Here is a 21,254-nt window from a genome sequence, read left to right as displayed (position 1 = left end):
AAAGGACTAAATTGATCAATCTATCCACTCTATTGCATCGGGTCTGATAGTCTATCACAAAATTAGCCTGCAGTCTGGATTTATGTCACCTCTACAGCTCATCAAACTCTACTTTTAAGGTATCTCCAAAATGGCAAATACTTTTTAGTTTCTATGGCAACCAGTAAAATAATGTTGATGGTTACGCAAAGGATTTTACACCATGTTTTGTGTTATCTGGACCACCCCTTTATTCAACTTTATCTATTTATCAATTGAGTGAGAGGAAAAGGAAGGAGGAGTTCCTGCTTGAACATCAGCATCTTGATGTAAGTTTGACCTTAAATTGGAAAAAAAAAGTTGCACTAACAACTCCAAAGCAGTAGGAAGGTAGTGAAGGACTTCGGACATAGCCACAGTCTCCAGTCAAAGTCCTTGGATGCAAGTTGTAGTAAAAAAAAAAAAAAGTCATCCTTAACTTAGAAATCTTCATGCATAATTACACAAAAACAGTAAGTATGTCACAGCTTCTGTTAAAAGAAAGAAGGTTAAAAAAAATAAATCAACTTTTTTAAGAAGGAGATACATGGAAACTCATGGGTAAATGTTTGCTTGGAACAGCAAAAGTTTTGTTTTTGCCCCGAAAATCCTCCCGCAGCAGCTGACAGGATGCTGACCGGTTCAAACGTCTATGTTTTGGCAGCAAAGCTTGAAGCGTGACATGAGGGAATCTGTTGTGGCTAAAATCTTCTGATGGTTCACAAAGGTAGGACATGAGATAAATGTTGAGGTATTGCTTTGTTTTCTGTTAAAACATTTAATAGAAAGGGGGATCTGACACAATAGCTAAATATTGTTGTGGTTTGGGTTGTTTGTGTTTTCAACTTCCTGTCTTATTTTGAAAGTTCTCCCTGTCTGTCTAAGTTTGAGTTTGCCTTCCCTTGTCTCAGTCTCCCCAGATCATTTGCACCTGTGTCTCGTCAGTGGTGTGAACATGTATGTCTTATCACTACCTTCCTCTTGTGCTGGTCCATACTGTCTGCTTCCCTGTCAGCCTGTTCACCCCGCCAGTTGCTTCTTTGCCTTCCCTGCTTGGCAGCACCTTTTGTTATATATAAAAATCCCTGGTTTTTGGAACCACCTGCCTCCCATCTCTGCATTTGGGTCATGCACCAACCCCACAACACAACGAATATTGAGTTTGTAAGTTCATGAATTTAAAAACTTGTTTTTCTGGAGATTCTGAGATGGTAAAAGTGGCAAAAAAAGTCTGTATTTTCACATAAGCCACACATCTTGCTTAGGGAAATTGATCCAGATTTAATTAGTGAGTTGCATTGCAGCTCAGAAAAAAATCTGTGGTACAAATGCATTCTCTTTGCTTGTTAAATGTATTTTTCCCTTTAGTCTTCAGCAACTTTCTGCTATTATCAAAATCGAAACTCAGATTTTGAGACGCAGCTCATATGATGAGGCGCTCGTATGCATAAAAATTAGGCATATGCAAAATTACAAATTTACAAAAAAAGAGCAGTATTTTGTTTAATCATAATGAAAAAATACTCTAAAAATGCTGCCTTACTGCTTAAGTGCAGGGGGTGCAAACCGTCTTGTCCTCAAAATTAACCAGATGGATTTCAAGAAAATTTCCGCCAATTATTGTCAAGTTAAAACTCCTCAATGCTGGCGTGAATAGTTACATCTACCAGAAAAACATTGAAGAATTAAAGAAGTTTGAAAAAGATGCTTCTAAAAATGTTAACTCTTAATTTTCTATGTGCAATTTTCGACTTGCATTTACATTTTTTGACACAAACCTCGGCCATTGTGCACAAAATTCAAATTCCTTCTATTCAAGCTATAAGCCTAGGTGACATTCTAATGTAATCCTGACAAATATTGACAAAGGGCATTTATGGTGATTTGATCTGTAGAACATCTGCACAATGTCTGATCTGATGTATTTAATCATGAGCACAAAAGCTGTCAAGGTAGGAAAATGCTAATTCCAGTTTATTACTTTGAATTATAAAATTAGGAACTGTTATTGGAATTGATTTTAAAATTAAACTCTGGTTCAAATAAGAACATAATGTACAACCAATTTGGTTTTAAAACAAAATGGTGGCTTAGAGCACATTGTAATATAGTGATATAATGGAAAACGTATAGAGTACAGCACCTTTGGGAACATTTTTTGCTTAATAGATGTTTAATAAATGGTTTTGCATGAAAATAAACGGCAGAGAGAACAAATGCAAATTGACACATCACGTGAGCAAACTAGATTTGTCAATTTTTCTTTTACATGGTGTTTTTGAATCTTTATTCTTCTAAATGACAAAGAAAATGTTATATCGGCAAAAAAAATATGGGATGTGTAGGTCAATAAAGAAAATTTGGAACAATTAAAAGTTAATGGCACCTGAGTATCGACAATAAGACATGAAATAGCCTGTTTTCATCGGTTGCCAGGAAACCAAATCCTCTGGGAAGTATTTGCATAATTCAAATTACAGAGATAGGGGAATAGGAATCTGAGTGTTTGAAGAGGTGTGTCAGATGTTTGTGGCTGCGTGAAAAGGGCAGAGATGGATCACAGAGCGGAGCATCAGCAGGGCAACCTGTCCCTCTCTGAGAGCTGCAGTGGTTAGATAGGACATGCTGGCTCCACAGCTATTGACTCCACTAAACGTCACTGTTAATCACATACGTAAGTGCACTTGCGTGCAAGCATGAGTGTGTTTGAGTGTGCAACTCAAGTCAGACTCAGTGAACTTGATGTACTCTGTAGCCAGAGATTGTTTTGTCTCTGGAATGAACAGACTTTGTTTAAAGGTAAATAACAAACCAGCACCTTCAACCCAACATCAGGTCTTCTTTGTACATTTGCACAAAATCAGGGATTTTTAAGGAACAAACGTCAGAGCGACATGACTGACGGTAGGTACATAAAACATGACAGATCCACTCCGATCATATTTTGATCTATTTTCCAAGCATTCCCAGTGTGGTTTTCTAGGACATAGATTATAACATTTTAACTTCATAGTAGTTTATAAGTTATACATTAGAGTGATTATAGATTAAAAGAAAGCAGCCGTTATGTGTATAAAATGTTTCTTTTACTGTATGATTTCCATGTTTTTCCAAAGAAGTTTTTTTTTCATATTTTAAATATAAAATGTCACCAATGTTGCTTCAGCTGTGCTCTTTAGATTTTAACAGATCCTGTTAGATTTTAGGCCACTTGTGCACAATACAAACCTTTCAAACCCATCAGATGCATGAATATAACAAGTGCAAAGGCGGAAGAGCCTGTACATAAAGCTGAAATGTTTGTGCATTTATGTGTGTGACAAGCAGAGACGGACAAAAATAAACCTGAAGTAAAAATAACTCATCGTTGGCATATATATCTGTGTACATGACATCATCAAGCAAAAGCTACAGAGGACCACGTGGTTTCTTACTGGCTACATGCTAAAACATAATTGTTTTCCTAATGAATAAAGGGTGGAAGCAAATGCTTTAATTAGCTTTACAGGAAGTAGCACGGTGGGAAATGCTTCATTAAAGGAAGTTACCAGTACAGGTTTCCTGGGCGCCTTTTGAGATAAGTTTATAGCTGTCAGGACTGGTGACTGTCATTAAGCTTTGATGTTTTAGGGTGCTTTTACCCTGCGTCCAGTCTGACTGATTAGTTTATTTCCCTGCATGATGCTCTCTCAAGAGCAGACCAAAGCAGGTGGAAAACAACTGCTGAACGCCAACCAGTCCCGCTAGTCTTCTAAAAACTAAAATATGCATTGATGTTTTAATCTTAAATATATATATATATTCCCTGTAGTTTGCTTTTCAATCAAAGTGCAAGGTTCTTTTGTCATTGACTTTCTTTGATCGGTTTGATTTTCCACTTACATTATTCAAACTTCTGTCATCAAGGAGAAGACATAGATCCTACAAAGCTGGGACCAAAAGACTTAAAAACAGTTATTACCCATTGGCCTTTAGGCTCCTAAATGCAGCTGTACTAATACATAAAATGAACGTTAGACGTTTTATGTTCAAAAACTTTTTAATATTGCAACTGTGTGCAGGAAATATTATTTTAAAAATATGGTCACCAAAAACAAAGAATAAGAAATATGAGTGATATAATCCTCACCCAGTTATTGCATCTGTTTTTTCTTCTTAGAAACATTCAGAGCTAATATGCAATTACAGCAGGACATGTGACATATTTGGTAATCAAGGCTTCCAAACACTGTGTTCCTATTAATCAAAGTGTGTTTTTGTGTTTGCATAACCCCACTCAGTCACAATTTCATAACCTCATTCATGTTGGACACTGCTTCCTTCTTCCCACACAGCGGAATAATGATGGAGCTGAACTGCATGTACTCTTAAATTACTTTTCAGGAAATTGTATGTGCAGTTTAATAAACTAAACCAACACAAAACAATTTCCAGCATAAAGAAAAGAAAAAAGAAAAAAGTAGTTACTTAAGAGGAAAAACTGTTATGTTTAGGAGTACAGATTCACAAATATATATTTCTGTTAACTAAATAAAGGATCTATAAAAAAATTAGAAAGCAAAACCTTAACCTTAAAATAAAATCAAGAAATAACTTAAAGACCCACTTAAAAAAAATTGATGTAGGTGTTTTTAACACTTTCTTGTAGCATTTTTCCCACGATGGACGTGTATAAGGAAATTGCATTTTTGTGTGTTTTTTAATTTTAATTGTTTAAATTGTACAATCAGGAGCAGACAAAAAAGGCTGTTGCATGTCTTCAATTCTCCTCATCTGTTTGCATATGCCTCTAAGTTTGACGCAGAAATTACTACGGCAAGCCTATAGGTTCCTGTTTTGCTCCATTCTGATGTATTTACTTGCAGACAAAGATCCATAGATCTCTGTTTTCCTTGTCTGAGCTAGAATTGGAATCAAAACGGTACGGCTGGATAGCTCCAATATTTCTTGCCATTTTTGTTGAACCTCTGTTTGGTTGGGGTTGTGAAGGGCTGTAAACTCGTAGGGAAGAGTGTGAACAGAGGGATGTTGGGAAATGGATCAGGCTTACTCAGCCAGTCCCGCCCACAATTCAGAGGCAAACTACTGCTGCTCTGAAGAGAAAATCCTAAAAAAAAAATTGACAGATATTTGGCTAAAAATTGGATAATTATATTTAGAAAAACCCTGGGAATGCTTTTACAATACATCCAAAAAAGGATCAGAATGGGACTATAAAGTTTTGCATAGGATTTACATGGTAAACCTTTAACTTAAAAAAATATGTATATTTAAAAAAAAAAAAAAAAAAAGTTTTGTTTGTTTTCTGTTTATTTGCGGCTCTGCCTGTACATGTTCTTTGACATTGGGAGTGACAAATTTGCCTTTCTGATGTTTTGGTGTGAACCCCCTGTAGAATAACCCATTTTATAATTACTTCAAGGCATTTGCACTCAAAGAAATGTTGCTTCAGTTAATGAATTGAGTCATTTTAATACAACATACACAACACAAATGCTTTAATGACTTTTTTCTGAAGACTTATGTTGGTTTTGTCAGTGAATGGAATAGAAAAAAACAGTCCATAAATTTTAGATGAGATTAAATATAAATTGAATTTTGTAACTTTAGTCCTCATGGAGATTTACTAACAGGTGAGTCCCGTTAAACACACGGATGCTTGCTTTAATCTTTATTCATAAAATTCTCTCTTACAAGTTCAGTGGCTGTTCCGTGTGTTCACCCGATGGCCCATGCTCCTACTAAAATGAGCTCCATTAACATAATGGACCAGAACTGAACCAGCTGCAGCAGCTGTTCCCCAGCAACTAACACGACTGTATGAAAATTAGAGGGCAGCAGCTATAAATGTTATTTTTCCCAATTGTATCTTCAAGCTTTTTAAATATTCTCCATTTATGTGACACAAATTTAATATTTCTGACAGGGCAGAGAACTAATATGCAGAAAATTGAGAACAGGCATGTCCAGAGTTAAATACACTTTTTAATATTCAAAGTAAAAGTGAAGCATCTGTTTTAACATTATAAATTTGGATAAAATCTTTTTCATTCATAAGCTCAAATATAGTGATTGAAAAAATAAGAAAAAAAGATGCAGGTAGATGACAACAAAACCAGGGGAGAATCCTACTAAAGTAACGATAATTATTATTTAATTTAATTCTTGGTGGTTTAAAGGCAAGGCAAGTTTATTTGTATAGCACAATTCGTACACAAAGTAATTCAAGGTGCTTCACAAAACAGAAAAATGCATCAAAATCACAATACATCATAAACATAATCAACGTAAAATTTACTTTAAAAGAAAAGAAAAAAATTGAAAATTGATTTAAAAATAAAGGAAGGAAAGGAAAAAATGTGCAGATAGGATCTTTCAGTCATATACACGGCTAAACAGAAATGTTTTAAGTCTAGATTTGAACATGAACACAGAAGAGGCCTGTCTTACGACTTCAGGGAGGCTGTTCCAGATTTTAGCTGCAGAATATTGAAACGCTGATTCCCCTTGTTTAGTTCTGACTCTGGGAATCAACAGGAGGCCGGCCCCTGAGGTCCTCAGAGTACGAGATGGTTCATATGGCACTAACATGTCAGAGATGTACTTTGGTGCGCGGCCATGGAGAGACTTGTACACATGCAGAGCTGCTTTGAAGTCTGTTTTTTGAGGTACAGGGAGCCAGTGCAGAGACCTGAGCACAGGACTAATGTGATCATACTTCCTGGTTTTGGTCAGGACTCGAGCAGCAGCATTTAAAGTCAGCATGTCAACTGTCAGTAACCCAGTTCTAATACATAAGAAAAACTACAAGATGTGACATTAACCCCTTTATTTTTAACACGTGATCTGTTGCCGGCGACATCTAAATAAGTAATGTAAACCAGCTGATTCTGATGCAAAAACAGCGGCATTTCATGTCGGCTGTGAACCAATCCGCAACACTTTACTAATGTAGAGTGTTGCATATCAACACAAATCTGCTTTTCTCCAATTCTGAATCAGCTGGAATTGGTTTGAATAAATAAATGAACTAATGGTCCTCTGTTAAAGGGTTAGACACAGGACATATTAAATTATAGGCAGTTGTCCACCATTTTTGCAGTCCAGCATACATTATTTTGATGCATCTGACGGGTAAAATTGGTTTAGAGAAATAGCCACCAAATCTAATCATGTTCCATATGTGTTTCTGTTTGTCATCACAACAGAAAAACTCTGTATTCAAACATCTAATTTTACTAATTTCTGCAGGATGAAAACAGAAAACATGGCTGGATCGCCTCAGTCAAGCAGGAGGGGTGGCAGCCTACAGAAGACAGCAGACTCTAGTGAACTTTTCTTGTCAGGTAGGGGACCGTTTGGGTTTTATCCAGGGTTGGTGCCAATCTCGTACTTTTGAAAGGGTGCTGGTTGGATCCAGTACTTTTTTTGGGGTTTAATTTAAGCAGTAATCAAATAACGGAAAAAGCTCTAACTTTTGCCAAACACATGCAAATGTGAGGAAGCAGCATCACAGGTTCCTCCAGAGCCCGAAGGCGTTTTTCTCTCTTTCAGTCTCCATTATCCTCACCTGCACCATGTGGTTTATAAAATATTACTGCAAAATGAATGCCATTGATTCTCATTGCATTGTTGAAATATGAATGCCTTTTGTATTTTGTCAATAAATAAGAATACATCTTAATAATATGCAACCCAGTCTTTCTGGACGTTGTGACCAAAGACATCAGTTTGGATTAGTGGTAAACTTTGCCGCCCTTTATTTTGTCTTGCTGACAACACATCGGGAACTGATCAAAGGCAGACATTCGAGTGGGCACAACAAAAAATTGACAAGACAAAGATCCACGGCTTTTACAGCTTGACTCTCATTATGGCAGAGTTCACGCAGGCACTGTGACGTCACATGCATGGGGTGACGTCAGTGAAAACAAACAGAGCACATCCTGATGTATAGAATGTAGACTTTGGAGAATGCTGGTAACATTTATCTCAAGTTAGCATCAGAATTTTCATGGTTTTCACCAAAAGCTGATCAATTCTGTTGGTTGTTGTGATTGTAGCAGTTCTTATATGTGCCAGTATAAGTTGTACAAATATAATAAAATCTTGTAGGATTTTACCGTGCCTGAAATATTATTCACAACACTAAAATATTGAGTTTTCACCAGGAAGTGGTGCCCTCTGTATCAGTTCCCTTTGGGTGACCATTGCAACCTGCACCAAAAAATACAAAAAATTAAAGATTAAATGCAGCTTTTGCTGCACTTCCTGTATCCCTTCTGCTTTGAAAGCAAGACTAAAGGGTTGTTTTTTTTGGAGAGCAACCACAAAAAAAACAAACAAAAAAATTAGAATCCAACTAACGTCTTAAAAAAAATACACGTCGTGTTGAAGCCGGTGCTAAAGATGATTTGACTTGTTGTTAAGCTGTTGCCATGACATTTGGGATCTGTCAAAAGCATTTCACACGGTGACATCAAACCGCAAACAAAGCCTGTATTGGCGCATTGTTGAAAAAAAAACAAGCACGGCAGTTCATCTCCTCAGACAAAGAGGGGGTTGACCGTAATCCCAGCGACTACGTTCACGGAAAAGCCCTGAGTGATTCCAGGTCATAGCAGTACCAAGTCCAGCGCTGTAAGGTCCAATCTGATTGCTATTCATCCCCACAGCAGCTGACGACAGAGTAAGAGGCTCTCGCTTTATCTTGTGTCAAAACTCATTCTGATCTGTCACTCTTGAAATATTCTGATCTTCCCCTGACAAAAGCTATTTCCTGCTGTCGCCGGCAGGTTGGAAATGTTGTCAGGAAAGAACAGCATAAACACATTTCAGTTCCCTGAAGGAGACTGTAAAGCTCAAGCTCTAAAGGGACCTTTTGGGGAGACAAAAGAAAAAAAGACTCTTCAGGCAAGAAATGAAACAAAAGAGTCAGAGACTGAGGTATTAAAGACCTTCTGTTAGAGATAATAGTGAAAAATGCATTTTTTTTGTGTGCAAAAATCTAATTTTATGAAAACATTGTAACACTATGGAAACAACACACGGATACTGTAAAAAAGTACCGTATTTTCCGGACTATAAGTCGCCCTTTTTTTCATAGTTTGGCAAGGGGTGCGACTTATACTCCACAGCGACTTATATTAGAAATAAATTGAAATAAATACATTGTTAACCCTCCTGTTATGTTCATTTGTGAGGAACAGAGATGATGTTCCTGGGTCAATTTGATGTATGAGGTATGTTAAGTGTTAAGAGTATGTTCAGTGACTCAGAGAATCAGCAAACTTTTTTTTACAATAAGATCTTGAAGGCTAAGAACATAATATTCTATTTTCCAATGATTTCATAGATTCAGAAATGCAATAAAAATGACAACTGTTTCTACAAAAACAGGATGAAAACAGAGTATTAGTTAGCCAATGAAGCTTCAAGAAAAGAATAAATAAATAAGTTTGAGAAAAAATTACTGTGAAATTATGAGATAAACAGTCTGCTATGATTGTGTCATATGAGGTTGTGAAAGTTAAAATGCGACTTATAGTCCAGTGCGACTTATCTGTGTTTTTTTCTACTTTATAATGAATTTTTGGGCTGGTGCGACTTATACTCCGGTGCAACTTATAGTCCGGAAAATACGGTATATAATTTAAACACCTTATGCAGCAGCTTTAAGAAAGCATGTCAACAAATACTCACAATCTTTGACTTGGTGTAAACATGTTGAGTTTTGATACCGTGAATAAAGCCATCAGTGGGGGAAAAACACATTTAAATGACTGTTGTGGAACTGATTTCAGCTTGTTGCCATGGTAAACCGCTCAGACCACCGGGCTTCAAAGGCTCTGACCTTGCAGTTTTCAGCTTGATCAATCCTTTGCTTCGTGGGTTCACAGGACCTGCGGTGCTTTGCTCATTTCATGTTGTGTTTGCGTGCGATTGTGTTGATGCCCGGCACAACCTTTATTATTTTGTGGAAACACGTTTTCTTTAACTTCCTTTTATGTGCAATGTTATATCCATTTAGCAGATTAAAGAATATACTTCATGCTGCATGTTTTGTGCTTTTATTACAGATAAAAATCTAAGGTATCACATTTTCATACCCAACTTGCCTTGTTAAAAACAAATATCAAGTTTCAACCCTTCAACACAGAGAAATAATAACATTTCTAAGAGTCCTATCTCATGAGCATGATCTAAATTTTCCTTCAAAACCCATTTTATATAACTTAAACCATTTTTTCTGCCATGTGGTTCATCTTCATTCCACTAGGGTTTATACTTTTGCATCTTAAACTAATATTGTTCTGACCAAAAACTTACTAATTTACCCAAAATATTGTAATTGATAATATTTATATCTCATGAAAATAAAGTAGAAATCCTTGAGTTCCAAATATGTTTGCTGTTTATCACATAGATCAGGTGTCTGGTCAAACAGAAGTGCTGTAGTTGTCTATTTTAGATTTTAAAAAAAACATTGAGGCTATATCAAACACAGCCATAGGTCATTATATTGTATAAAAAGAGAAGACTTACAGTCAAGACCATAAATATTTGGACAGACACATTTTTTACTAACTTAGTTAATGTACAATACCACAGTGAATTTTAAATAAAACAACTCAGATGCCCTTGAAGTGCAGACTTTTAGCTTTTATTCCATGGGTTGAACAAAAAAATTGTATAAAAATGTGAAAAACTAAAGCATTTTTTTAAACAATCCCTTCATTTCATGGGTTTGTAATTGGACAAAGAAACAACCGAAAACAAAATGGTCATTACTAATATTTGGTTGAAAACCCTTTGTTGGCAATGACAGCCTGAAGTCTTGAACTCATGGACATCACCAGATGCTGGGTTTTCTCCATCTGAAGGCTCTGCCAGGCCTTTACTGCAGCGGCTTTCAGTTGCTGTTTGTTTGTGGGCCTTTCTGTCTGAAGTTTAGTCTTCAAGTGAAATGCATGCTCAATTGGGTTAAGATCAGGTGACTGACTGACTGATGTGTCTCTGTCCAAATATTTATGGTCCTGACTGTAGAGATATACAGGACAGACTAAAAGATTGGACACACCTTCCCATTCAAATGAATGGGAAGGTGTGTCCAAAGTTTTGGTCTGTACTGTAAAGGTTTTGTGGTTTAAGAACAAAGAGGTAAAGGTATTTTAGGATTCTTCTGTGGAAATACAAACAAACATGGTTCCGAACTGTCTGGGTTCCAAGAGCTAACAGAGACCTGCACACTTGTAAGTTGAAAAAAATGATCATATAAGGAATTAAAATAATTCCTCCTCAATAAATATAAATGTATTAAATGAAAAAAAAGAGGATTACTTTTATTTAGATGCTAGCTACCTGAACGATCCTGCAATATCCTGTTAGTTTATCCACTTATGGGTGTATTAGTGTTTTTAAAATTGATTTTTTTTTCCCCATGGGTTGACTTGATTATTTTAGTCTCTAGATTTGTGATCAATCGTGCTTTGCATCTAAAGTTTGTGCATTTCAGTTATCTAATCTGGTCAGGATTCATTCCATTTCGATTCCATCTAAAATATTCCAATCCTTGAGATCAAACTATATCTGTGTTTGTTAGAACAAGTCTTAACAACTGAACACTGACTCTGTTGTCTGGAAGTTGGATTTTAAATAAATATTGATCATGTGGTCCTGGCTTACTGTTGAACAAATTCAATCCAGGCTGTTGCTGAGTAAAGCTGCTGCTTTGCTTAACCAGTCTTTACAGTAGGAATTATGCTGATGCACGGAATTGTTTGTGCCAAGTGGATTTATCTGGAGGATTAGAAGCAAAGCCATAAAACATACAGAGCCAGGTAGTTTCCAGCTTTCCAGAGTTATGTTCTTCTTGTGAAATGTGAAAATGAAAACTTGTATCTTATTGATAAATGATGAGATAATTAAAACATCACTTAATTTAATGTTGATTTCTTTGAAATGGCATACAATATAGTTCATATAAATAGGCAAAAGCTAGGATGACTAAACATTTTTTTACAGTTTTTTTTTTGGTACTCCCTTTGTCATTTAAATTGGAAATTTTTTATTTTTATTTTATTTAAGTGTCATGCACTAATGTGACCAGCCCACACGGGCTTATATGACACTGAAAGACAAAATACATAATACATAAAGATACATGCCCATCACAAAAATCTAATAACCCCCCTAATCAGAGTCTAACAGAATACAAAGTGTCCATTCTTATTGTCCATACCTTTGACACAAAATTTGCCAAACAAAAGATTTCATTTCCAAAAAGCCAACGTAAAATTTTATCTTCTACGACGGAGTATTAGGGCCACCAAAAAAAAAAAAAAAAAGTTCAGAAAAAAAAGGCCCACCAAAAAAAGAAAGAAGGGAAATTACGAGTTTTTATCTCGTAAATTTAAAAGGGATAAAAACTTGTAAATTTATGAGAAAAAACTCGTTATTTTACAAGATTTTAAGTCGTAAATTTATGAGAAAAAAACTCGTAAATTTACGATATTAAGTGGAAGTGAGCATGCAGAGCAGCAGGTGAACGCCGCGCAGCAACAGAGCAGACCGACTAAACTTTGTTGAACAGGTGAGCTGAATGAGCTTGAACGTTCCAAATATCTGGAAGCTCATTTGTTTGATTTACAATTTATTAAAGTTTTATTTATTGATGGTTGGTTTGCAGGGTCCCTGCAGCCCGATGAAGCCATCGGTGTCCCTGCAGCTTTCCACTTCAAGCCTTTCATTCTCCACCCAAAACTAGATCTCTACGTTTGTGTGAGTAAATTTACGAGTTTTTTTCTCGTAAATTTACGAGATAAAATGTCGTAATTTTACTTGTTATTTTTTTTTTTGGTGACCCTAAAACTCCGTCGTAATCTTCAGATAACCAAAACAAATCAGGAGATTTCTTTTCTATGATCTCATACATACAAAGTCCATGTTTTTCATACAAAGGACAATAAAACAAAAAATCAAATTCATCCTCCACCACTTGCAGTTCACAGAAAAATAAATGTATCATCCTTTATAAATTTAGCAAAGTATAAATACATTTAGCAAAGCATATTAGGATGTGAAACTCTGAATACTGTGTACAACTCCCTGTGCTACTTCTATGTGCACCAGTGTTTTGATGATTGTAGTTTTATTTTTTATTTTTTTGTCAGCTAATTCCTTCAGTATTTGCCACAGCAAATTACCATCCGAACATGTGATTTAGCATCAGTTTTACAGAAGATGCCCTTACTGACCCATTTGACTCCATTTGGATGGACTTGGGACAGGCATATCAAATTACTGGAGATGCTCTCATGTGATTGCATAAATTTAAAGCACCTGGCAGCCCCAGGTGGTCTCTCTGTTGAGGACTGGTTGTAATCGGACGTGTCCAGGGTGGCGCAGACATGTGCCAGACATAACCCTTTATTTTTAGCCCTTTTACACCAGAGAGTTTAGCTCCAGTGTTGACATTCTTTCAACTACCGTACATCTTTGACTGTTTTACGCTATTAATTCCAGCGGCTTCTAAAACTGAGAAAAGCAGCCCTGCGCAGATTTGCACAAAGTAAATCAGCTGATTTTGTCTTATAGAGAAGCAGCTTTGCGCCATTCTGCAATAGTTTACATTAGAAATGTGCAAAGCCGATTTGATAAATCTCTTTTCTCTGTGTCACAATCAGTTGCTTCACGTCAGACAGTCGAGGATATGTGGTATGTCAAAGACCGTGTGTTTTTTACGTATTGCCAGCAACATCTCCGGTTTTAAAGGGCTAAGCTACCAAAATATTAATAAATGAAAGTTGAGTTATATACATATTAAAGCTTATCGATTTCATTGATTAAACTTGCAACTTCTTAAACTCATTTTGTTATAACAATACTTCATCACAGGCTTTGGAAGCTAATCCCTGTCTACTATAGGGAATAGGACAAGGAAGCGAGGGTATGTGCAAACAAAGGCACATCCGAGGCCCCCATAAAGATGATGGGAGGAGTCGCGGTGTAATCAGAGAAATGCAAATGGTATTCCTGCACCAGCCCTGGGTCCTCCTGTGACTTTGGATACCAGAATGTGTGGAACTAATCCCTTTTGTTTTATGTTATTTTCATTCACCTTCCAAATTCTTTTAAATAATTTGTCTTTAAAACATCATAACCTTCTTTTAATTAATTCACTTCAGCAAATTTTCTTTACATGTTTGACCTTTACGTCCTCATTTGCTTATTTGTCACTGCTTTTTTTGTCAGTAGCCCATTTGTTATCCCTCTAAACCTGTGGTACCTTTCGGTGGAACACTGTACTTCACTCCTACTTTCCTGTTTCCTACTCATCCCTTTTCCTTTTCCTCCATCGCCTCTCCTGTGGAACGACAAACCCTCTCACTGACAGGGACCTGAAGTTCATTTGCACCTCTGCAGCAGACTCCTGTTAACCATTTTGTGGGTTGCAGCTTTGACCTTGGGAGAGCAGCGCTACTATGGCAACAAGCTAGAAGGCATGCTGAGATATCACCTCAACTCATCCTGATGCTGCTCAGTTTCTTATAACACTATGGCCACCTTTCAAAATAAGGACATTTTTCTGCTACTTCATTACATCCTTCTAATTTCTTAAAATATACTTTAATTATAAGTCTTATGTACAGTCTGCAGTTTAGGGCACGGTTAGGGTAAAAATATGTGTGGGCTCTGCAGCAATGTGCATTTTAGCCGTACGGATTACGTGTGGCCAACATGATTTTTCATCATTTTTGTGCTTGGCTTCATGTAAATATGTGCAAGTAACATCAGCCTGTTTTTTCTATAGAGTGACATAAATTCTTGACAATAAAAAAAAAAAGTCCCTTCTGGGAAATCTATGAATTCATGTTTGATTCAATTGGATTTTATTTATTTAGCCCAATATTACGACAATAGTTGTCTTGAAGGCTTTATAGCAGTAATTGTATGAGAACATGAAATCAGTCATTAAAAATACAATAGGTAATTTCATATTTAAACAGTCTAAGCTAAACTGGGCATCTCTGCCCATAGACCCTCCTTTTATTAAGGAAAAAATGATTCCGGGAAAAAACAAAGAAGAAACCTCATTTAAACGTATTAAAAAAACAAGGACACATTTCATTCTTCACCTTAAAAAAGATTTTAGATGGCAGCTTTAGAAATCGTGTGGGTAACAATTATCTTGCTAGTTAAGTCTTAACAATTCTCAAGTTCTGTTGCCCACCTGTTCATATCTTTTCAGAAACATCATAGTTCATGATGTCACATCCTGCCACCATGGTGATAGCCAGTGAGTTGAAAAACAGCTTCAAAGCAATTTTTCTCAGAAAGACGGGACTTACATGACCTCCATTTTTATTCCATCAGTTCTGTCATTGCCTTGATCAGGGCAAAACATATAGAAGTCAAACACACCATAAAACCAGGAACGTAGCGTACTGCACACAAGGTCACGGCTTTGCCGTAAAAAGAATGAATCAATATTATTATTCATGAGTATTTGAGTCTCGAATATGTCAATTCAGTAATACTGAATTGCTGTCTTTAGTACCCTGCACTAAGAAATGTAAAAGTCATGTTGTAGGTATACTGTATGTAATGGTTTTATGTTTAAATTTAGCCCAGTAATGAATTTTTTACAATTAACACGAACAGGTCACTTTGTATTTTAATAACATTAGGTATTTAAAAACAACTAAATGTAGCTAAATAAATCCAACTTAATTATTTCATTTAAAAAGCTATTAGCGCTTTGTCCCAATAGGCTTGCTGTACTTGTTCAGCGTAGAAATTTGTTTTTCCCGCCTTTTGAAACAGTCTGAAAGACGTTTGACTGGAACAGAATGGGTTAAATCTGTTGCCATCCACTGATAATTTGGTACGTGCAGATTTAAGACTGATACAGATGATAAACGTAGATACTTTCATCTAGAGAAACGGCTGATGACCAGATTTTATTGATTAAATGTTGATTAGGGTTGTGCTAAAGCGTTTCAAACTGAGACCACAAAACAATCCAAAGACCAGTTCTGTAAAAAAAGTATTACTTCCATGGGTCCAAACATTATTATTTAAAGTGTTACATCACCTTCAAATTGGGCAATTTAGCAACAAGGCAATGGTCACCATGGAAACAATTAAACGGTGGCCACTTGCGTCAATGCCTGACTCAACAATACTAAACAAGGAAATCCTGCTCAAATCAGAAAACGTTCCGTTTCTGAAAGCTTCCTTGTTTAACTGCTAAGAGTTCATGTTTCTGTGTGAAAAAAGTCTTAACAAAGTGGCTCATAAAGAGAAAACAATAGTGGGACTGTGGGGATGTTTCATGAAAATCGTTATTTTAGATGCTCTTTTATCCAGTGGGAGGATTTTTTTTTATTAGGAAAATGATTTTAGGCTCCTCAGCTATAGCTCAAGGTTATAGTGTTTAATTAAAACATTTGGTGTTCAGAAATCTCCTTTTGGCAAAGACAATACAAAATCCAGATTGTTGGCTTCATCTGTGAGCTGCTTCAGCACATTTCTCCTATCCATCAGATTATAGGGCAGACTCACTGAACTGTGCGTCTGCGTCACAGTGGGCCAGGTAGCAACAGAGTTTAAGTGCCGTTACCACGGAGACACAGCTCTGCGTCTTTGGAGACAAAAATGAAAGATTCTGGCATTGCAGAGTGTATCACTGCTGAACAAGTAAGTTAGATTTGAGGAGGAAATGAGAAAACTGAACAACCATTTTATGTTTTTGAACTATTTTTTTTGTCTATTTAAGTGTAACATAGTTTTTAGGACAAGAACATTATTAATTATCTGCAATAATTTCCGTGGGAATGTTGTGGATGGTCACTGAAGTCCTAAATTAGCCAAAGATCCAGCTAAGAAAGTTGGTTTTCAGACATCAGCAGATGTTTCTGAACAAACTGGCATGATGCATTTTTTTTCAATGATCTAAAAGAGTTATATACGATTCAAGCTTCTATTCATCTACAGAACCTGCTAAAACCCTTTCAGTGTCACGGGCTGCTGAAGCCAACCCAGCTACTGTTGGTGAGCTACACCCTGGACCAGTCTGTTGCCGGGCCACACACACTCGCATGCACACCTAGGGGCAGTTTAAAGACACCAGTTATGATTTTGGACAGAAAACCCACACGAGCATGTGGAGAACATGCAAACTCTACACAGAAAGTTCCCAACAGATTCAAACCAGAGCCTTCTCACGGGTAGGCAAGAGTGCAAACCACTACACCACTGTGCAAATTACTAATATTAGCTAAATTTGGTACAGAGGTAGCATGGTGCTAATATTAATGTTGAATTCCACAGTAGTGCATTATCTTAACGAGCTGAATGAACACTATTATCAAGACTACAAGTGGCAATTTAGCTTTGAAAAGCTGCAGGAGATCAAAAATTAGTTTAAGAAAGGAGCATAATGTTATGAGCAAAATTAGCTTAACAAAGGGGCATTATGTTATGAGCAAAATTAGCTTGCTAGCAGTTCTCTAACATAAAGGTTTAATGCAAAATCAGCTAATAAATCCGTACATATTGTTTTAAGACTGAGCATATACACTCATTGTCCACTTTATTAGGCACACCTGTCCAGGTGCTCGTTAACGCAAATTTCTAATCAGCCAATCACATGGCAGCAACTCAATGCATTTCGGCATGTAGACTTGGTCTTTTAGATCTGCTGCAGTTCAAACCGAGCATCAGACTAAGGGGAAAAAAGGTGATTTTAAGGTGACTTTGAATGTGGCATGGTTTTTGGTGCCAGGTGGGCTGGTCTGAGGATTTCAGAAACTGCTGATTTACTGGGCTTTTCACCCGCATCCATCTTTGGAGTTTACAGATAATGGCCCAAAAAAGAGAAAAGATCCAGTGAGTGGCAGTTCTGTGGGAAGAAAAGGCTTGTTGATGCCAGAGGTCAAAGGAGAATGGCCAGACGGGTTCCAGCCATCAGTATCTCAAATAACCACTGTTTACAATCAAGGTCTGCAGCAGAGCATCTCTGAACACACAACACATCCAACCTCCAAATCAAAAGTCATCACATCATCTAGCTGTATGGTTGCACTTATCCATCAGACATAATGCAAACTGTCACTGTGATCAAAGCATGAGAGAGAACTTCTCAGCAGCCCACATCCCCAGCCATGCCATGCCCATATTAAATATGCACAAATATTCATAAGTTTAACATATCTTGGTGTTTATGCCCACACAATAACCCCCTCCTGCATACTAAGGAATGGTCCAATGCATAAATGTAAAAATCAAATGGTTTAAAAAGTAGATTCCCCACATTCATCTGCCTGGTTAGCTTTCATTGCATGGACTGTCATCCTATCGAAACTGGTATATTGTCACACATCATCATTTAAGTAATGTTAGATGTTATTTTCAACATTAGAGAATTTACATTTTCAGATTTTAGTTAGAAAAGTTCAAAGAACCACCCAAAAACTGACTTCTAAAACACAGTTTTTGGCACTTTTTAAATGCATGAGTTTGACAGAAAACCTAAATAAAACTATTAGAATAATTTTCCGCCTGTTTGTCTGTTATCCCCGTCATGGCCTACATCTGTCAAGTTGAGAGTGCCAGTCTGGGAATTTCATCTAGCAAAGAGGAAGAACAGGAGTGGGTCTGCATAGTAACAACACTCACCCCAGCATGGGGAATAATGTGCCCGTGCGATGACTGTCTGCCACAGAGGCTACTGTCTGCAGGGGGTCTGTTCCTCTTCACTGAGCACCAAAATACAATGTAAACACCTACTGCCATCAGCCAATCAGACGGCACGGTCCAGTGACCACCCATGCACTGGCATTAACCCCAGCAGTGCATGCATGGCACCAAATACGGTCAGTTTGGTCAAACTGGGAATAAGACTCGTCTGAACATGCATGCACAGCTCCAGCATCAAGTGCTTGAGGACACACAGTGCAGACATTTCTGACACCGTCTGACCTATATTCAGTGTCTGTGTGTAAAATGGGGGGAAGGCTGCAGACAAACATGCATTAGTGATGGAGCAGCAGAAAACCATCATGATAGGAGCATACAGATGGAAATCTTCAACCGCTTAGAATGTTTGTCCTTGTGAAAGTCCTTGTTTGCTGCAGTTTTGTTCCTCTGGAGGGAAGCCATGATGAAATCCCTGGGTGGGCTACATGATGCCATTGCCATAACCTGTCCTTGTCTGCTGTAGAGGGAAGAGGAGAGCTGGGAAAACATCGATGTGCAGAAGGACAAAGTAATTTGTAATTTAGCTCTGATGGGAACATTTGGGTTTTATTAGTGTAATTAAGGAATGTGTGGGCAGTGAAAGTAGAGGACCACCCACTGCTGAAAAAATCTTTGCTTTAATGAAGTTCTCACTCTGAACTTATTGGTGTAATTTATAAAAAATACCAAATTACAAAACACTGGATTGTTTTTAGAAGAGTACAGCAGAACAGGGTAAGGCCACAGTGGCATTCAAAGATGCAAAAATAAGAAAATAAATGATAATATAGCATGTCATTTAAGGATACATTTGTGCGAGTATTCTTTGTATTTTAATAGGACACTAAAAAATTTTCAATGTTGTCAGAAACTAAGAATACCTCCTGTGTGCTTGTGGAGCCTATGAATTCATCCATTGAAATAACAGTGATGTAATGTTAAATGCAACAGAAAGCTGGAAAACGGGGTTTAATGGCAAAAAACAAAATTCTGTTCAGGGTATACTCTGCCTTCGCCCAACTGTAGCTGGGTTGGCTCCAGCAGCCTTATGGCCCCGAAAGGGGTACAGTGGAATCTAAAGATAGATGGATGGATAAACCCGTCGATTGAGCAAAAAAGGTTAAGGATCACTACTATGAATAACAAAAGACAAAAGTAATTTGACAGGTTTTTTTTGTGCAATCTCTTTTTCTTGATGGCAGCATAATTGTCAAGTGCAACATATACCAATAGATATTAAATGCGGGGAAAAAAACTCCCAAATCCCATATCTATTGGTCATCTGATAGTAATACAATTATTTTTTCGGAGATGTCTGACACGCTGTAAAGAAATAATTTAACATTGTTGTAAAAAATGAATTACTTGTGTGCAGCTGTAATAACTTAACTACTTTTGCCAAAAGTATCAAAGATGACAACTGAGAAGGTGGTATGCTACCCTGGGATCATACAAATTACCCTCTGAAAATCCTTTTAAAAACAAAACAAATGGTTCCAGCTGATGTAATTTTTTTTATTCTAGTTTGCGCTCAAACTAAACAGTCCCTGAGTGTATTGCTTTGTCTGTGATTTAGTGAGCGTCTTGTAATGACCTTAGTCGGACAGTAGCCCTTAGGGTCAGATCTATATTCATCTTATGTTACATTTACACACAGCGTGCTTTAACATAGTACATGCATGAGCACCAGGATAAGTGCAACACAGACTCACAACACTGCACAAAGTCATCCAAGCACACACACACACACACACACACACACACACACACACACACACACACACACACACACACACACACACACACACACACACACACACACACACACACACACACACACACACACACACACACACACACACACACACGGGGCAGATGGAAACCAATACATCTTCATAAAGTGCACATGCCACTGTAAATTTCTGCAATGTATTGCCCCTCTAAGTGCCTCTTTGTGCATTCAATATTCATTGTGATGGAAATGGCCAGGGCCTAAAACGCTCAGACAGACTGTTTTAAGTATGTTGGACAAAAGCATTGTCTTGACCCCAATTTCCTTGGACATGTTTCATGTCTAATTTTATTTTGTATGTCTGGTTTAACAGATTTTTCACCAGAAGAATATCTGTTTTTAGGATTCGCCTTGGTGTTCTCCATTGGTCGCCAGTCTCCAGTGTCTACACCATGGATAGCAGGATTAAGAAACAAAACCCCAGCATGCTAAGCTGAGAATATTCAAATCTTCTTGCACTTCAGACAGAGGATGAGCAGAGGTGTGAGTGCAGTTGGCTTATAAAAGGGATTGTCTTTTAGGACACGCTCACTGCATCCCCGAAAACACAATCTGTGAGCCTCCTGGGACATTGTGTGGGTGAGCGTGCTGCATCCATCTGCCCCATCATTCCACTCCACACCCCCATCTTCTCCCCTTTTCATTGGCCTCTTTTTTTTATCTCCAGGTGGGCCCACTTCAAACCCACTGCATGCATGGATCA

At 37.3% G+C, this 21,254-nt stretch overlaps 1 long non-coding RNA gene across 1 annotated transcript; it reads left to right on the top strand.

Moving 5' to 3' along the window:
• Nucleotides 1-1,043: 1,043 nt before the first annotated feature.
• On the top strand, nucleotides 1,044-21,021 carry LOC144989334 (uncharacterized). The gene is made up of 3 exons (XR_013653480.1): nucleotides 1,044-1,182; nucleotides 7,270-7,364; nucleotides 20,895-21,021. It is a non-coding gene; the product is annotated as an uncharacterized LOC144989334 (long non-coding RNA).
• Nucleotides 21,022-21,254: the final 233 nt, after the last annotated feature.

Source organism: Oryzias latipes, chromosome 23 (genome assembly GCF_053564925.1).
Source record: "Oryzias latipes strain Hd-rR chromosome 23, Olatipes_Hd-rR_3.1".
Classification (NCBI taxonomy): Eukaryota; Metazoa; Chordata; class Actinopteri; order Beloniformes; family Adrianichthyidae; genus Oryzias; species Oryzias latipes.
Note: the sequence above shows the minus strand (reverse complement) of the source record. Positions and strands in the feature narration are given on the sequence as shown.